This window comes from Vigna radiata, unplaced genomic scaffold, assembly GCF_000741045.1.
Source record: "Vigna radiata var. radiata cultivar VC1973A unplaced genomic scaffold, Vradiata_ver6 scaffold_122, whole genome shotgun sequence".
NCBI classification, from domain to species: Eukaryota; Viridiplantae; Streptophyta; class Magnoliopsida; order Fabales; family Fabaceae; genus Vigna; species Vigna radiata.
In genome coordinates this window covers 45,242-65,981 of record NW_014543108.1, presented here as the reverse complement: position 1 = coordinate 65,981, position 20,740 = coordinate 45,242, and positions in this window count along the sequence as shown.

Genomic DNA, 20,740 nt, shown 5'->3' with positions numbered 1-20,740 from the left:
AAGAGTCTTGACTTATTTGATAGAACTCCAAATGTCCCAAAGTGTATTTCCAAAATTTCCCTGAAAATAATAATGCAAATAATTAGCTCAGAAAATTCAAATTAACTAAAATAAGAATTTCCGACCAAATTAAGCATAATTAGGAAAAACGGGAAAATATCATATAATTAAGCACAATTCCCTGATTAAATTCAGTACAATAAGCTAAATGAAATCAATAAAATATTGACTCATCAGCCGTGACACCTCCCAAGCTCAACGTCACCACTCATCTCCATATTAATCAGTGTGTTGCACTCCATGTGCACAAGGGCCTCCTCTGCCAGCGTGGCCATGGGCTGCTCCCTTTCCTACTTGCAGCCCTTTTTCAATTGAAGTTGGACTTCCATTCTGCCAAAAAAAAAAGAAGTAAAATAATCATAGTATCTTCCTTCTTATGCACACTTCTCTTGTGGAGAGTCTTGAATTATGTGACAGCCCTCCAAATGTCCCAAATTGTATTTCCAAAATTTTCCCTACAATTAATAATTCAAATAATTAGCTCAGATAATTCAAATTAATTAAAATAAGAATTTTTGATCAAATTAAGCACAATTAGCGGAAATGGAAAAATACCGGACATTTAAGCACAATTCCCTGATTAATTCAAGCACAATAAACTAAGTGAAGTCAAGAAAATATTGACTCATCATTACCGCTTGTAGAAACTCAAGAAATTTTATATATCCATTTTAGTTCATCCTTGATATCTCCACTGTTATAGCATCACTTGTTGTCCTGCAAAACATTTGAAATTTTTGACGCAGGTACCCATTTGAATTTGGGTCCTTGTTTGTTAGAAGACAATTGTTCCTTAGGAATCCACTTGTACATTCCTTTTGGAACACCAACCTTTTTATAAAAACAATTTCTAACATTATGACCAATGTTATTGCAATAAAAACATGAATGCTTAACAAGTTTACTTAAGTCAACAAACTTCTTTGTATAAATCTTATTTGATTGAGCTTTATATCTTATATCGTGCCTATATATAGCTCTACCTGAAGACTTTACGACAATTTCTAAATTATCTCTACCCTGAGTGAACTTTGTTAGTGTGCTAGTCAAGTAATCTATTTGTTCAACATGAGTAAGACATCTTTTACAAATCTTTTCAACTATAATAGTCTCGGTAATTACGGTTTTAGCAGATAATAAAGCTTCATCTAATTCTTTTTGCAGTTTCTCATTATCATTGACCAGATTTTTAATCATATATTCATAATCCTTTCTTTCAGAATCATATATTCATAAACCTCGAGTCCCCGACAACGGCGCAAAAAACTTGTTGACTTGCTGGCAAGTGTACCAAATCGTTTCAAGTAATATAATTGGTAAACCCAATATCGTTCTTCCCAAGAGACTCGAAGGCCTTATCGTTCGTGTAAAGTGAAATCGTAAGACTTGCAAAGAGAAATTAATTGGTTTGGATGCAAGAAACAATAAATAAACATGCAAATGCGATTGATTCAATTGACAAGAAAAAGACTATGGATGAATGGAGTTGTTGGGGTTTACAATTTCATCTTATCCACTCTCTCTTTTCTACTCCTCCTATTTAATCTGCTTTGTTATCTAATTGTCATGCAAACTTTCTTAGTCTAACCTTAACCCGATCCCTCGGTGAAAAGAGCCTATTATTAATTACTGGCTTGCTATCCCTAGCCTCCACTAGTAAGTAATAATGCATTATAAACGGAAGCGAAAAAAATTGATCGTCCTACCCCCCTATCCCTAGGTGGTATTTCTTAATCAAGGGATTTCCCCCAGTTCATGACAATACTGTACGTTCCCGTATCAATAAAGACAAACAACAATTATCGAATGAGTTAAACGATAAAAACATTAAGCACAGATGAGAAACCCAACAATTGATAATCAAAGCATAGGACAAGCATATAAATAAATAAAAGTTTCAATAAAAGAGAGTTTCAAAAGATTACATTGTTCCCCAACAACAAAAGGGTTTAGTTCACCATTTTAGATGAAAAATGATGGAAGAATGGAAAAGCAAACCCTAGATAGGATAAAAAGGAGCCTAAGCATCCAAGAGATCTTCTCCAAGGAGGGAAAATTAGGTCTGGACTCTTCTTTTCTTCATGTTTCTTCCTTTTTCTTGAGTCTAAGACCTTCATCTTCAACCCCATTCTTCACTTTCATAAAAAATGCTACAAAACAATGCAAAACAAGCATAATATCGCTAAAAACAGCTTTTGACTCTCAACTGACTCAATTTATGTGTTTTGCTTGATTCTAAGCTCATTCTAAGCCTTAAAGGGTGTAATTTGGTCTCAAATGAAGTATGAAAATAACTGTTTTTCAACCGTTATCACATGGTCAGTAAAGTTGATTAGTATTTTTCATAAACCGATTAAATTTTCTTACCACCATGGACATCAATTTGTTGTTATCCAATTCTGCATCAGAGTCATCCTCAGATTGTACAATCTTTGAGGCTTTCTTGTTTGTAGCTTTCAATGTTATGGACTTCTTTTCTTCAATTTCTTCCTCTTCTTTCAATCTTCCAAGTTCAAGCTCATGTTCTCTTAACTTGCTGAACAAGGTAGCCATGTTCATGCTTGTTAGAACGTTGGATTCAGATATTGCAGTGAGTTTTGGTTGCCAGCTTCTGTTCAGACTTTTGAGTATCTTTATGTTGATCTCCTCTTTATCGAGCACTTTTCCAAGAGCCATTAGTGATTGACAATGTGAATCAACCTTTTATGAACCTCATATATGGTTTCACAAGTCCTCATTTTGAAAAGTTCACACTCTTGTATTAAAGAATTATTTTTGGCTCTCTTTACCTCATTTGTGCCTTCATGTGTGACTTCCAACATGTCCCAGATTTCTTTTGCAGTTTTGCATTGAGAGATCCTGAAAAATTCATCAATTGTTAATGTAGAGGCAATTATATTTCACGCTTTAACATCATATTGTGCTCTACGATTTTCTTCTCGAGACCACTCAGAAAAGGCTTTCAAAATAGTTTTCCCATTGATATCATGAGTTGGCTCAAAAGGACCATTTACTATTGCAACCCAAATACCTCTATCCACGGATTCAAGAAAAATTTGCATTCTAATTTTCCAAAAAGGATAGTTTGCACCAACAAATAGTGGTGGTCTGTTTGTTCATGCACCTTCTCCACAAGTTTGAAAACTAAATGCCATTTTTCCAGGAATAGTCGATTTAAAGAAAAGTGTAATCGACTAGTTTTTCAAATATCTTATGAAAACCAACTCTGGTGCCAATTGTTGAAAATAGAATGGCTTAGTTTCAACACCAAGAGGGGGGATGAATTGGTGAAAATAAAAAATCATAGTCTTTTGAAAATCTTTTTCGTAAAGTATAAAACTTTCAAAAGTTTCTTGAATCTCAATGAAAAAGATAAATCTGAATAAGAACAGGAATAATGATATACACAAAATAGGGGTCTTGTGTCTACAACAGTGTATCATGGTCTTGTTTGTTGTTTCGTTTGTGTTAGTTTGGTTGTTGCTTATTTGTCTCTAGTTATCTTTTGTAATGGCTTAGAATGTCATTCCCTAGCTTTTGTTATATCTAGTTGAAATATCTTTTTGATATATCAATGAAATAAGTTGTTTCAGTTTCAAATTCTATCAATTTTGATTTTATGATTGAATCTGGTTAAATCAAATTAAAATCGACTCAATGTTGAATGAAGTTGATTATGCATGTGTTTACTGTTACATTAATTCTTCTGCATATTCAATTCAAAACTGTATAAATTTATTGCATGGTTGTGATCCTAAATTTCTTGATCTTCAAAAGAACTTGAAAGGTTTTATAGGAACATTGCTTCTGGACATACTACTGGAACTTCTACTCACTAGGGAGCAATGAAATCGATTATCAATGGAAAACAATCGCCTACTAGTTTAACAGGGCTATAAATTCCATTTACTGGAATTTGGTTATTTGGTTTACTGATTCCATATCTTATACTATTTTCTTTCAATATATCTTTGCTTTATGATTGATTGATATATTTATGAGATTATATTGTGAGATTGTTGATTGATTGTATCTACGCTAAATTGATCTGTTTACAAATCTTTCGATACAATTCTGTCACATTCTTTTATATGCTCTAAAATCTGTGATATCTACATTGTGCATTTGGGTTTTGATTATAAAACAAGCATAATGATAGGGGGAGCATTGCATGATAGTTTAGATATTTCACATGCATACACTTAAGGGGGAGATTATTTCTTTATCATGTGATTGTCTGTGACAGGGGGAGCATCATTGATTGATTAATATGTTTATACTGATGCATCTCTGGCAAATCATTTATCAGCATATCATTATCATAGAGCATACATTTTTTGCTAATGCACAAAGGGGGAGAAAGTTTGATTGTTTTGATTGCTTATTGCTTGATATTGGTTGATACAGAGTATATATGTTATCTTGGTGACTCTGATATATTCATTTTAAATCTGAGAAAGACTTCATTTGTTTGCTCTGATATATTGTTAAATCATTTGCTCTGATACAATTTGATTATATGAGTTGTTGTGTACAAACATGGTTGTTTATTAATCATGGTTGTGCATCATGAATACATGTTCATTACTTTCATGTGTATGAACTCTTGAATAACATGTTTGTGTTAATTCTGTCTATGTGTGCATATTCACTACTTTCTACATGAGATATCATCTGTGATGCATAACATATGTTTTAGAAAAGAAAATCACATTCACTTTGGTTGAACCTATATTGTTTGGAAAAACTGCAAGTTTTAAGTCGACTTCATTATGAAGCAAGTCGATTAAAACTCGTGGCTTTGCACAGATTTTCAAAAACAGTACTGTGAGTATTTTTGCAAAGAAAGATTTTCAAAACTGCACTGAAGTGACATAGTCGACTATATGTGCAAGCTACTCGACTTAGTTAGTTATGTTTTGAATTTCTATTGATGCTTGTGAACTATAACGGTTATATTTTGTTTCTTTGACCAAGCATTTATTTTTAGTCAACTGAATTAAATGTTCAATCAATTTAGTTGGCCTGAAAGCTATTAATTGTTATAATTGTCGTAATTGTCTGATTACAGTCGACTGTATTAGTAGCGTAGTCAACTATGGGAGCGTCTGTTTAACAGAAAACTATATATAGACGTGATTTTGTATTCTATAGAGACTTTTGGTTATTCTAACATTTTCATTCAATTGTTTCAGATCTTGATCTCTGCTAGAAAGTGAAAAGCTCTAAGAACTCATCAAGAAGACCGTGGTGATCATTCTTTGACGAGCATGTATTGGTGTACGCTTAAGACTGCTTGATCGTTATGCACTGACGTTGTTCTTACGTGATCAGATACTACTATCAATCTTGTGAAGATTGTGGCTGCCCTGTTGTGATTACAAGAAGAGGACATGCTGCATTATGGGGACTTTGAGGATTGTTCAAAGTTGATAAAGACTGCAAAAGAGGGGATATCTTGCTGCTATATCTTTATGTGTTGTATGCCTATATTTTGGTTAGAGGGTTAAAGAGGTGTTTTATATTTTGACATGGAGGTCTCTATAGAAACCTTGTTGTAAAAACCTTGACCATTATAGTGCATTTGCTTTCGGGTACAGGAACGACACTAAATGTAGGCAGTTTGGCCGAACCAATGTAAAATCTGCGTTTGAAAATTCTATCCCTGAACTCTTAAATTTTCAAGTCGACTTTATATTCTGCACAGTCAACTATTTTCCACTACACTTGATTTATCATTTTCATTGAGATTCAAGAACCTTTTGAAAGTTTTATACTTTACAAAAAAGATTTTGAAAAGACTTTGATTTTTTATTTTCACCAATTCACCCCCTCTTGGTGTTGAAATTAAGCCATTCTATTTCCAACAGATTACATTAGTTACATAATTGATTAAAACAGAGGGAAATGCATTATCTGTTATACAAATAACATAATTTGTTAAGAAACGCAAATGGACGAGAAATAAGGCATAGTGGCGAAATAATCGATTATATAAGTTACATAATTGATTAAACCAGAGAGAAAGGTCTAATCCATTATACAAATAACTTAATCTGTTAAGTTAGTTGAAAGAAACAATTATAAGCATAAATGTCAAAATAATTGATTACATAACTTCCATAATCGATTAAAACATAAAGAAAAGCATAATAGACTATGTTACTAAAATAATGGATTAAACTACGTCAGGATTTGGTTTTTCTATATAAACAAAACTTAAGACCTTACTCCTTAATTTTTCATTGGGATATACTAATATTCTCTTTGAGTTTTAAGTATAGGTTTTCTCAAGAAGTATTCTTGGAGGATTTGAAGCTTCATTGGTGATCAAGAAATCAAGAATTCATTCAAGATACATTAAACTTCATATGTTATTGTTGACACTCTGGGAAGTGTACCAGATCGTTTCAAATAATATAATTGGTAAACCCAATATCGTTCTTCCCAAGGAACTCAAAGGCCTTATCGTTTGTGTAAAGTGAAATCGTAAGACTTGCAAAGAGAAATTAATTGGTTTGGATGCAAGAAACAACAAATAAACATGCAAATGCGATTGATTCAATTGACGAGAAAAAGACTATGGATGAATGGAGTTGTTGGGGTTTACAATTTCATCTTATCCACTCTCTCTTATCTACTCCTCTTATTTGATTTGCTTTGTTATCTAATTGTCATGCAAACTTTCTTAGTCTACCCTTAACCCGGTCCCTCGGTGAAAAGAGCCTATTATTAATTATTGGCTTGTTATCCCTAGCCTCCCCTAGTAACTAATAATGCATTATAAACAGAAGCAAAAACAATTGATCATCCTACCCCCCTATCCCTAGGTGGTATTGCTTAATCAAGGAATTTCTCACCAGTTCATGATAGTACCGTACGTTCCAGTATCAATAAAGACAAACAACAGTTATCGAATGAGTTAAACGATAAAAACATTAAGCACAGATGAGAAACCCAACAATTGATAATCAAAGCATACGACAAGCATATAAATAAATAAGAGTTTCAATAAAAGAGAGTTTCAAAAGATTACATTGTTCCCCAACAACAAAAGGGTTTAATTCACCATTGTCATGGTGAACATAGATGAAAAATGATGGAAGAATGGAAAAGTAAACCCTAGATTGGACGAAAAGGAGCCTAAGAATCCAAGAGATCGTCTCCAAGGAGTGAAATTTAGGTTTGGCCGCCCTCTTCTGTCAAAAGAATGAGTCTAAACTCGCACTAGGGCTATTTATAGCTGAAGAGCGTCACAAAATTTAGGCCCAAGCCCAACAGACAACCGCCTGGCGTCGCACTTTTGGCGCCCTGCGGTTCCCTCATTATCGCGCCACCGCTCGGCGGTGAATTGTGCCGCTCGACAGTTTTCCCCTAGTCGCAAAACCGCCTGGCTGGGGGCCTGACAGTGGTTCCTCCTCGCATTTCGCTGCCATACGGTGAATTTTTGCGCTGGGCGGTTTGTAGACTCTTCTTTTCTTCATGTTTCTTCTTCTATCCTGAGTCTAAGACCTTCCATCTTCAATCCCATTCTTCATTTTCATCAAAAATGCTGCAAAACAATGCAAAACAAGTATAATATCTCTAAAAACAGCTTTTGACTCTCAACTGACTCAACTTACGAGTTTTGCTTGATTCTAAGCTAATTATAAGCCTTAAAGGGTGTATTTTGATCTCAAATGAAGTATTAAAATAACTGTTTTTCAACCGTTATCACAACCCCAAACTTAGAACTTTGCTTGTCCACAAGCAAATAAAACAAAACTTGGCTTTCCACTTTTTCATCCAATAGTTCAACACTCCTAAACTTCATGAAAAGAACTACTCAATTTCATATTTTCAGTGGAATCAAATCAAGATGCATGCTTCCTTCAATTCAATTCAGTTCACAAAATCACATAATTCTCAATAGATGCTACACTTTATGAATGACCAATCCACTAACCAAAGATGTGAGCATGAAATTTATCACTTCTCACCAAGCAAGTATTTCACTCAATCACTCAAGTGTTTAAGGTGACACGCCTACTCTCTATTATTCACAAGTCACGTGAAACAAAATTGTCATTCATCTCAAACAATCAAAATCTTCACATACAAATGCCATCATAAGGACTTTTCTAAGGCTTGTATTGAGGTTGGGCTAACAAGAAAAATTGGTTTTTCTGGAATGCAAAATCCTTGAGTTAAGAGAGCTACAATAATATTCAACATTTAAGCACAACTCTCCCCTCACCAATCTTACTTATTTCTAACTTCTTCCCTTTTCTTTAGTTTTTACATTGAGCTCATCTTCATGCTTTTCTTCTTTTCTTTTCTTTTTCTCATGCATTTTTCTTTCTCAACAATTGAGCTCAATGCTTTTCAATTGCCTTTTAATTTCCCCCATACAACCCCAAACTTGAACCTTTTCAACACATACAATTAAGCTCAACCTAACTCAAGGTAAGGAATTTCAAATCAAGGGTTCTTTTCCTGTTTAAGGCTAAGGTTCAAAAAGGGTATCATATTTCAAGCACTTTGGGTGAAAATTTGGCTAGAGAAGGGTTTTCAAAAATGGCCTTGATCATATGACATTCATATGAAATTCAATCAATCATCAAGATTAAAGCAATATCATTAATGTTTTCCTGCGAATAATACATACAACAATGAAAACTCTGGAGCTCAATACCTCACACAACATGTTTTCTCACACATCATTCATTCATACATCCTGCTTAGCATCACAACCACAATCATAATTTATCACACATCTGTTCACATAGTTAGTGAACTTTTTCCTGGATATCAACATGCAACACAACTCAATTATCATCCACATCCAATCATCATCAAATAGACTAATCATGCATGTTATTCAGTCAAACATTGTCAGAAAAGTTTTAAGCCAAGCATAGACACAAAAAATACAAATTCAACGTATTCTACAAATTCAAAGTACAAAAGTGAAAGAAAAATAAAACCCTGTCTACAGCATGGACATCCATTAGTAAATGCCCTCACTCATCCCATGTTGTCATCTGAGTCCTTTTTGCTCCAATCATCAGCATCCTCATCTGAGTTTGGTGCTCCAGCAGCATCAGACTCACTGCTTTCTGCCTCCTCCTAAGGCCAAGCTACTGTTGCATGAAACTCATCCATGGTCCACCTATGTACTAGTGGCTGATCATACAATCCTATTATCATCTCAACAATCGCTACCAGTCCCCTGTTAAGGGCCTCCATCCTAGACTCTACCAAGGACATGTACATGTCCCGCATCTGGAATGGCTCGGCATGTTGTGCTAGTACATCCTCAGGCACCTACTCCTGCTGTGCTGCTGCTCTCCTAGGACGTCTCCTAGGTGCTGCTCCTGGTGCCCCTACATCTGCACAGAACTGATGATAATAACCTGCATCAATGGCCTTCTTGGGTCTCTCATATGGTGGAACTGCACATCCCAGCCTGCCGACACAAAAAGGTGATCAGAGATGGATGTCCTAATGGTGTCCTACTATTCACTATAGTAGCGCAGCTCTATATCTCGTCAGCGATGATCTTGTCATCCGTCAGCAATCGTCAGCAATGAGAATGACCCGATGCATCGTGATGTCGGAGATATGGGAGCATGGTTGGATGTTGGCATGAGTGAATGCCATCCAATATCTTGCCACAACCGTCAAGTCTAACCTCTTAATGTTGACCGGTATTCCATTAGCATTAGCCTGAAAATGCCTTCTAGGGACGCACATAACTGATAACGGTCTAAGAACCATTATTTTCATGCTTAAATTTGATAGTAAAACACACCCTTTNTGGCTTAGAATGAGCTTTAAATCAAGTAAAACACTTAGTTGAGTCTCTTGAGAGTCAAAAGTTGGTTTTAGAGATATTATGCTTGTTTTGCATTGTTTTGCAGGGTTTTTAGATGAATTACAGATGGAAGTGAAGTAAGGTGGACTTAGACCCATGAAAGAAGGAGAAAAATGATGAAAAGAAGGGTCAAGCAAGCCACTGAGCGCCAGAATGGTCCGTTGAGCGCTCAGAGCGATTAGAGGGAAACCGCTCAACGGCAAAACTGACCGTTAAGCGGTCAAAACGGCACAAGGCAAACCGCTGAGCGGTGAATTTAGGCGCCTGCGCGGTTGTCTGTTTTTTTAGCTAGATTCTATAAATCTTTATGTATTCTATCTGTTATCTTTTTGGGCTTATATATAGCTCCAGTGAGAATCAAAAGGGGATTCTTTTGGGAGAGAGAAACGTCCAGAGCTATTCCACACACCTTGGAGGAGGTTCCTTGGATGCTTAGGTTCCATTCAACCAAGTTTAGGGTTATTTCTTCCATTCTTTCATATTTCATCTAGATTTACCATGATTATGGTAAACTAAACCCTTTGTTATTGGGGAACAATGTAATCTTTTGAAACTCTCATATATTCATATTCTTATTTATTTCATATGCTTGTCATATACTTGTTTGTCAATTGTTGGGTTCTCATTTGTGCTCAATGCTTTTATTGTTTAACTCATTCAGTAAAAGATGTTTGTCTTTATCGATATGGGGACGTACGATAATGTCATGAACTGGTGGGAAATTCCTTGATTGTGCCAATATCGCCTAGGGATAGGGGTAGGACGGTCAATTGTAATTACTTCTAATCACATTGCATTATTGGTTACTAAGGGAGGCTGGGGATAGCAAGCCGGTAATTAATAATAGGCTCTTTTCACGAAGGGATTGGGTTAAGGGTAAATAAGAAAGTGTGCATGACAATTAGATAAATAAGTGAAGTAAATAAGAAGAGTATATATATGAGAGTGGATAAGATGAAATTGTAAACCCCAACAACACCATTCAATAGTTTCTCAAAACCAATTGAATCAACTGCATTGCATGTTTATTTTTGTTTTTTGCATATAACCACCAAATTTATTCTCTTCTCAAGTCTTACACGATTAGGTTACATGAAAGTTAAGGCATAAGAGTCCTTTGGGAAAACGATACTCGAACTTACCCGTTTATATTACTTGATAACGATCTGCTCCACTTGCCAGGGACTTAACAATAACCCTCTCAATCTTGACTATGTCACCAAACAAACCAACTTGTGCCGCATACTGGCACTGCTCCCCTGGCCACTTAGTGCCCAAAAAGTTGTTTATGGTGTCGGGGTCATACTTGACAATATGCCCCCTCACATAAGTCATAAACCTTCCAGCCAAAACTCCACCTAAGGCGTTTGTGTAGAATTCCTTCACCAACTCAATGTTGGCTGGTGCAGGATAAGTTGTCAACCTTTCCCAGTCTCTCCTCATAATCTCTGCTCCAAATTCAGGAGCCAAATCAGGAATGAAGGTAGCCTTCCTCTCCATAAGTAATCTCCTCTCCTGAACAGTTGCATAGTGTTCTTCGTGCTTTCTAGAGAGGAACCTATGAGAGTAAAATCCTCTTGGCCTTTCAGGCTCCTTCCTCTTGTTGCCAGTATTTCTCCCCCTTCTTGATGTTGATGCCAGCATAAGATATAATTCAAAACAAACCACAGGAATTCATCATTAGAAGTTAGTTCATCATAAATCAATTTCAGACCAGTTACAGACCAATATTGAGGGTAAAACAGGGCCCCCTCAGTATCCTTGCATCAAAATCAAGCATCCAACAAATTTTGCAGCAGACCGCCGGGCGTCTAAGGAGACCGCCCAACGGTATGCTTCAAACTGCAACACCGCCCGGCGCCCAAAAGTACCGCCTAGCGGTGCGCAAGGCTTTCGAAATAAAACCTTTCTAAACTGCCCTAATCTCAACCCATACAAATTTGATTGCATATTAGAAATGCAGTATAGCTAGGGAATGACCCCTAGGTCATCTCCCAAAGACCAATTTTGCGGTTCGAGAATCGAGTCTAACACAAAAAAAAGGGGGAAGGGTTTGAAAGTGTGTTGCAAAAATTAACTAACTCAATATAAAGACACAGATGCAAGCAAACTAAATTAAGCTAGCATGGTAATTAAATTAACACTATTAAAAACCTTAGACAACATTCAAACAAAATAAAATAAAACCTACTATGTGAACTAATTTAAAACTAAAGAAATAAACATCATAATTTTTCTCCTACCATTCACGTGAGACATGTTCATCTACCAATTGAATTTTAAAATTGCATGGCCCAAGGAATAAACCTCTTGTCGTGAAGGTGTTGCACCAACATCAATCTCATTAAAATGAAAGAAAATTTTGGACCGTGCCCCATTGCTTCAATACCGTCTAGCTGGAAATAATTCACCCTTTTGCTTAAAAAGAAAACTTTGGAATAGCCTTCATTCTTTAGATCACCTCTGCCACACAGGACTTTCCACCAACTCCCATCACCTCACTTTGCCATCTCTTGTAAACATAATTAATTGCTAAATTTCAGCAGCTTGCACATACCATCTTGATTATCATTCTTCAATGAATAAAAACCATTGCATTGCTCCAACCGTCCCATAAATCATCATTAAGGCAAGTGAAGAAAAAGATAAAAACTTGTACTCATAACCGTGACAGCATGTGCATAACAAAATTGAATGTAAAGTTGACTTGTAATATAAAAGAAACCAATGCTGCAAGAGAGAGTAAATTGTGCCTTTCTTTCATTCACCCCATTGAAAACAATGTTCAAAACAAAGCTAGAAGGAATTCGGCCCTGGACGTTCCAGCCCCACCAAACGTTCCAGCTCTCCTATTTTTTTAAAACGTTGCTGCCTTGCTCACCTACAAGCAAATGCTTACTATTTCTACACCAAATAAAGTGTGAGATGCTTCAAATAAAATTAAAACGTGTTCTTTCCTCCAGCAAAAAGGCAAACAGCGTCACCTTTCAAAGAGCTTCTCCATAGAAAAATGTTAAAAGCAGAACCAAGTAAAGACAATGTGTGGCTACTGCTGGACGTTCCACCCCTTTCTCTAAAAGAAACTAATTCAGTGATACCAAAATAGAACATGTATCCTTGGGCTGCTTCCAGCTGAGAACCTTTCTCTCTCAATAGTAAGCACCTCTTGCATTCAAAAAGAAAAGAAAATGAATTCAAATCACCGAAACATGCTTGCATCAATCAGTTCAGTGGTAGCAAATTAACGCATCTATTCTTGAAGAAAAGGAAAAATAAAAGCTTGTAACATTCATCTATGAAAACCAGAGTCCATCCATTCCGAAGCTTTCCCAGAAAAACATTTCAAAACGAAAAGTAAGGTGTGTGTCGGCTACAATCCCTAGGGCCGTGTATGTGCTAAATTAGAGGGTGGGGTCCACCTACAATAAAACACTAGAGCCATGTCACCATTTTTCTATTGGGCTTAGTCTATTCTAACAAAATTAGCCCACAATACAAAAATTCATCTACAAATTCTAAATTACTAAGTTAAGCTAAGCTAAATTAATTCTAAATTACTTTGTGGAGAGTCTTCACTTAATTGGTGCCTTCCAAAAGTCTCACAGTGTGAATCCAAACTTTCCCTGAAAAATAAAAATAGGAATAATTAAGCTCAATTAATTCAAATTAATCAAAATAAGAATTATTGGTCTAATTAAGCCCAAATGGTGAAAATGACACAATAACTAAGAATTAAGCACAATTCATCAACACAATTCGGCGCGAAAAACTAAGTGAATGGTATAAAATATCGACTCATCAGAGATGCTAAATGCTTGCAAGAATTCCTCCAAATGATGATGAAAAGCTCCCAATGCACAACTCTCACCAAAAACCCCAAATTTTAGACAAGAAACTAGGTTTTTGTGAGTGGGTGGTAAGAAAATGTGGGAAAATCTCTTTGGAAACCCTTTGAAGGTGCAAATTTGGTGCTAAGGCTGAACTAGACCGCTTGGCGAAATGCAAAGGAGGGGATTCAAGTGCAGAACACCTAAAACTGCCTAGCTTTAAAGAGCTAGGGCTAGGTTGTTCGTCGCCACCGCCCGATGACAAAATGCACCACCCGACGGTGAGCGGTAGTTTTTCCCCCCTTTTTCTTTGCTTGCTTTTGCGCAATTCCTCCCTATAGCACTTGATTTTTGCCTTCAATTTTTCAATTACATGTCTTTCCCCTCTCAAATGAACATGCAAACCTATAATGCACAGAGGACAGAGTTTAAAAAAAATAAACAATCAACTTGGTTGCCTCCCAAGTAGCACTTGTTTAACGTCACGTGCCTGACTCAAACCTGTTTAGCACTCATCAGGAAGTGCAATCCTTACCAACATCCATCAGTAGGTGTACCTTCCTGGTATCCTTCAGTGGATACAAAAAGTTAGCATCCCTGAGTAGATAATACCCAAAAGTTGTTCAAATAACCAAATAATTACAAGTTCAAAAATGAAATAATCCTAAAACTAATGTTCTACACAAAATAACTTTTCCCAGCAACATCATGTGTTATCCTTTGTGTTGGTGTCTCCAGTACACCAAATCCTCAACTTTCTTTTGTCCACTCACTTGGTATGTCTACTGTATGGTGCTTCGATCTCCACCACCCCTTTCTCTTTCAGCTCTTTTAATACCTACTCCCTCCTCTTATATTTCACTTTAATGCCCGGTCGGAATGGGTCTTCTTTTGATTCAGAGTGATTGGTTCTTCCTTCTTTACTCACAGGTACCTACAAAACATTACAGCTATCAGTATAATCAGTACCTGATGTGCGATTTTCATATTGAGCTTCTCTCTCTAACTTATTTTGACCTTATTCTCCTCATAGCCAGTATAAAGAAGCAAATATTCTTGGTCTCTCATAATTATTCTTTTATCATAGACACTAATAAGCATCTTTAAAGTTGCCATGAAGGATCTTCCCAAAATCATAGGAATCTCTTCATCATTTTCCATGTCCATAACAATGAAATCTACCAAGAACTCTAGTTGCTCCACTCGCACAATAACATCCTCCACTATACCAAGTGGTACTTTTATAGAACCATCCGCCACCGTCATAGTAAAACTGGACGGTTTCAATACAAGCCCTCTGGTTTTGTTTCAATAAATGCTTGGGTATCATATTGATGCTAGATCTGAAATCTATCATGGCTTCTCCTACATCAAAATCATTCAGATCACATGATAGTGTTAAACATCCTGGACCTTCTAATTAGGCGGATGATTACTCTTCTGAGGTTGAATAACAGGATCTTCTTCTTCATCAGTGAGTTCAACTTCATCCTCAAGATTGTATTTAATTCCTTCAGAATAGGGAGGGATCTGTTGATTTGCTGAAGGTACTATAGTCATTTGGTTAGAAATTTCTCTAAAAAGCCCATTATGATTGTTTTCTATTCTCGTTTCTTCTTTTATTCCACTTTCTTCTTTTTCATCTTCACTGCCTTTCTGCTCATTGAATTCATGAGCACTCATCATCTCTTCATCTTCTTCTTCACTGCTTTCAAAGTTAATTGGTTACACTCCTGCCTTCCTTTTATCTCTTGTCAGAATAGATTTGCACTCCTCTTTAGGGTTAACATCAGTGTTAGCCCTAAACTGATTCTTCTTGGTGGTTTCTATCTTTTTAGACAGTTGGCCAATCTGTGTCTCCAATGTTCTGAAGCTGGCTTGATTACTGTTTAGCTGAGACTCATATGCTTTAAAAAAATTTATCAAATCTGTCACTTAAGCCTCTAACTGTCTCTGTCAAGCTGCTCACCTGCTGCCATAAAGGTGATGGTTGTTGCTGCCGGAAGCTTCCTACTTGCCCAAAAGGGTTATTCTGATTTTGTCCAATTCTAGGGTGGTTCTTCCAACCTTGGCTAGAAGTGCCCTGGTTAACAGTACCTTGCTTGTACTAGAGTTGATTTCCCAAGTAGTTGACATCCTGCTGCATTTCTTCAGGAAAAAGACCATTGATATGGTCACCACCACATAAATCACAAAGTTGTTGAGTTTGAGAGATATTCCTTATCCCCCTTGGAAGTTCAGAAAGGACCTTTGTTAACTTCTCTAGTTTTTGGGTAAGGAGATGATTCTGAGCAGTCATAGAATCATCAGGAGGGAGATGTAAAAGTCCTCCTTTACGTACGCCCCTATCACTATGTGTCACTTCGTTCATAGCCATGTCTTCAATCAATTCATAAGCCTCATCTTTAGCCTTTCTGTTTATACTGCCTCCAGTTGAAGCATCTAGCATCATTTTTGACTGAGTGTGTAAGCCTCCAAGGAAAGCAAGTATATATGAGGTCTTATCAAACCCATGGACTGGGGGTTTTCTCAATAGGCCCTTGAATTTGTCCCAAGCCTGTCCAAGAGTTTCTTTCATTCCTTGCTTGAATGAAGAAATTTCCAGCTTCCCTTGATTGATCTTCGTCTGTGGAAAGAATTTGTTAACAAATTTTGTTGCCACAGCCTCCCAATTTCTGAAGGTACCTTCTGGGAATGAATGCAACCATGCTTTAGCGTTTCCTCCAAGAGAGAAAGGAAACAAGCTGAGCTTGACCCTGTCATCAGAAACTCCGTTCATCTTGACGGTATTGTAGATTTCACTAAAAGTAGTCAAATGATCATAGGGATTCTCATTTGACAACCTGTGAAATTAGTTGCTTTGTACTAGCTGGATGAGTGCAAGGTTCATCACCATGTTTGTTGCATTATCTGCTGGCATGGCTATATTGTTGAAGTGCAAAGGACCCACCATGTTGGATGCATCCGCCATTGTGCGTCTTGGAGGAGGTTGATATGCCATCTCCTCTTTGTCCTGTGCAGAAGTCTCTAGTGAAGATTGCAAAAGTCTTTCAGGAGAGGGAAAATTTTCACGTGAAGTACATATAATTTTCCTTCCTCTCCTGTCTGCTAGCCCTTCAAGAAGAGGTTGTTGGTTCTTTTTACTCCTAGTTTGTATTGCTTCCTGCATACACAAGAAACAAACACCCTAAAAGAACTTTTAAATAAAAATAAAAATAAAATAAAAACAATAATTACAACCAAGTCAAATTTCAGTCAATTTACACTACTTGAAAAAGTTAAACCTCGAGTTCCCAGCAACGGCGCCAAAAACTTGTTGTTAATCTGGCAAGTGTACCAAGTAATATAATTGGTAAACCCAATATCGTTCTTCCCAAGGAACTCGAAGGCCTTATCGTTCGTGTAAAGTGAAATCGTAAGGCTTGCAAAGAGAAATTAATTGGTTTGGATGCAAGAAACAACAAATAAACATGCAAATGTGATTGATTCAATTGACGAGGAAGAGACTATGGATGAATGGAGTTGTTGGGGTTTACAATTTCATCTTATCCACTCTCTCTTATCTACTCCTCTTATTTGATTTGCTTTGTTATCTAATTGTCATGCAAACTTTCTTAGTCTACCTTTATGATATGATCATAGATGGGGCAACAATGAAGAGCTTTTAGAGTGACAAAAAGAATTAAAAAGAATAGTGTAGGTTTCATAGGCGTGTATTTGCCTCTTTGATTTCTTTCTCTTAGTTCTTGTGAATAAACACTTATAAACTCTTTGTTCTCTTTAAGAACAAGCAATGTGGGACTTTCCATGGCTTGGTCTTAAAAAGAATAGGAGAGGAAATGGGNGTCTTAGGCATTAGTTCAAGATAGCATANCTAGTGTTAGTTTTTGAACTCTANGAGAACTAGGAAGCTTATAAACCCTTTTGGAATGAGAGAATTAAGCAATGTGGGNCTCTCATGCACCTAGGGACGTTGCAGCTGCTGCTGGACANAACTTGGAGCTTTTCAAGTCCCACATCACTTGAAACTCTTCACCACACTCCTTCCAAAAGCTATATAAGTAAGCCTAGGGGTTCTTCTTGTACACACCTTTGCATTGAATGAAATTTGAGTTGAATTGCAATCTTGCATTCTTCTTTGAGATAGAATTCTGTCTCTAAAGTCCCAAATTTGGGCAGGCCTTATCTTGCTCAAGCAAGTGGCGGTCCTCTTCATGATGCTTATCTTGGAAGCTTGTTCAAGTGGCGCATCTTCATTTCCTAAGTTTCCCTTCTCTAACCTTTTCCAATTTTAATTTCTTTTCCATTCTCTTAAATGTCATTTAGAATATTCTCTCTAGGTATGCACTTCCCCATCATGTGGTATCAAAGCCTTAGGTTTTTGATCTCTTAGGAATTGCATGATAGAGTAGAATAGCTTAGAAATGTTCATTTTCGCTGAGCCAATTTCTGTCTCGCCCAGCTTCTGCGTCCCTGTTACAGTCAACTTGTATGATTTAGTTTAGCTTCATTTCTTGTCCGTTTTCCATGAAATTTTTTTTCTTAGTTTCGTCTGGATGTCTAGTTTCATGAACATATTTTACTTTTCTCAAATTCGTTCTGTACGGTTCCCAGTAAATTTTTTTCTCCACTGTGTTCATCCAGTTTTCTGCTGTTGAATTAATACTCCACTGTTTTGCTTTGTTGTTGGCTGTTTGGACATTTTGGTGGCTGGAATTGCTCCCTGGANGTTGCTACACCCTCTCAATACTCTTAAGCAAGGAATCAACACTTCAAATCAATGCTTTGAGGGACTAAACCGTGGNTGTCCAGAGCCTTGTGCAAGTAGACATTTCATCAAACANCAACAATGCTATTGGAGGTCTTCAACAAGTAGGTGTCCTATTTCCTTTTGTTTGTTTGTTCCAGCTATTAATTCTTTGTCTTGGCTGGATTGTATGTGTCTTTCTTGATTGCTTAGCTTTTAATTGAGTCATATGTGTTTCCTCTTTAGGAGTTTTCTAGAGTATTTTTCTCAAATTGCATAGCTAAGAGTAAATTTTACATCTCCTTGATGGTATGTTGAATTGAGCTTGATCTTTATAGGATTTAAGTGTGTGAACCTTGCTTATCTGTTCTGTATTCATAGAGGCATCCATCCATTCTATTTGGCATATTAATCAAACACACTTAATGTGTTAAACTTAGCTTGCCCGAGAACATTCTTGCAAACTGCACCAAAACAACAAAACAAATAAGTGGTAATTGGTGTGCATGTTTGCTGGCCGAGACATCTTCCTTGTGTTTAGTGTGTTTGAGCATTGTTTTCAAGCCTCTTTTCTCATTTAAATACTGAATATATTGGTTTGAGGTTTGCCAAAATTATTTCCAGCATTAATTTGGTCTTGCTCTTCATGTATACTTAGTATGTTGATGTGAATTTGCTTCTTGGTTGTGTGATTTTCTTTGCTGTCTTGTTCATTTTGTGCCACTGTTTTGACTCCATTTTCTTGCTGTTTTGTCTTCATAAAATCATTAGAGTATTGCCTCCTTGTTTTGTGCCAAGTTTCTTGATTTTTTTAGGTTCCATAGTCATCATTTGTCTTGTAGTTTTCATTCTTTCTTTGGCCTCTACCATGTGCTGTCTTGATTTGGCTTCTTTGCATTGAAGTGGATTGTACATCTTTCCATTTGCTTTGGACTTGAGTTGGTGCTCTCAAAGTGGACTTGTGAGACATTTTACTATCTTAAAAGAAGGGTGTTGCCCTTTCCTTGTTTTTTTGAGACACTTGCCGTGAGTTTTAAGCCGTTTCCTTCCATTCTTTGAGTGAAACCGTGAGCTGTTTTGTGGCTGCTGCTTTGCCTTGATTTTGGTTGTTTCTAACCTGTTTTGTGTGTAGCTTGCTGCTGTTTTTTTTTGCCTTAACATGTCTGCAGGTTCCAGCCATGCTTCATCTCATGGAGATAGCAACCATGGAAGCCCTTCTAGCAAGTTTGATGTGATGAAGGCCTTCCAACAAATGCAACATCAACTTGATGCTATGAGCAAGCGGTTAGACGCGGACACAAAGGCTAAAGGGAAGCAATCTCATGGTCATGAGCATGGGTCATCCAAGAAAAAGCAAGAAGACAAAGCTTTGGATCCCAACCTTGCAATGCCAAAGTTGTCTTTGCCAAGTTTCAAGGGAGATACCGATCCTAGTGTATTTTTAGAGTGGATAGCTAAAGTAGAACAAGTTTTTAATTTGTATGATGTAGATGGACATTTGCGTGTAAAGTTAGCTACTTTAACTTTAGAGGGATACGCCATGCAATGGCTAACTAGGATGAACATTACCAGGGGTTCACCCGCGAACTCTTGGGAACATTTTCGGTGCTTGTTGTACCAGCGATTCGTACCTCCATACTACCATAGGGACCTCCTGATTAAGCTCCAACGGCTTACTCAGGATAGACGAAGTGTGGAGGAATATGCGCGTGAGCTCGAAGTGCTCTTATACCATACTAACACTAATGAGACTAACCATGCGAAAATAGCTAGATTTATTAGCGGTCTCAATAGAAACATCCAAGATGTTGTAGAGCTCCATGATGATGAGGATTTAGATGTTGTGGTACATCGGGCTATGAAAGTANAGAGACAAATTTTAAGAAAAGAGNCCTACCGNAACAAATTTTCCACTTCTTCAAATGATAATTTTTACAAAACCTCATCATCAAGGGACAAAGAAAAGGATGTTTCTAGAGAGATTCCTCATAAATCTCGGCCATCTTCTACTAACCCCGCGCCTTCTTCTTCTAAACCTAAGTCACCAACGTGACCTAGTCAAGTCAAATGTTTTAAGTGCTTAGGTCATGGTCACATTGCATCTGCATGCCCAAACAAGAGGGCAATGTGCATTCGAGGAGAAGAGGTTGTCATTGATGACTCTCCTCCTTCTTCACCTTCACACACTTCTCACTCTTCTTCTTCCTCTAGTGAAGATGAGTACAAGGTTCCATTTGATGGCGATCTACT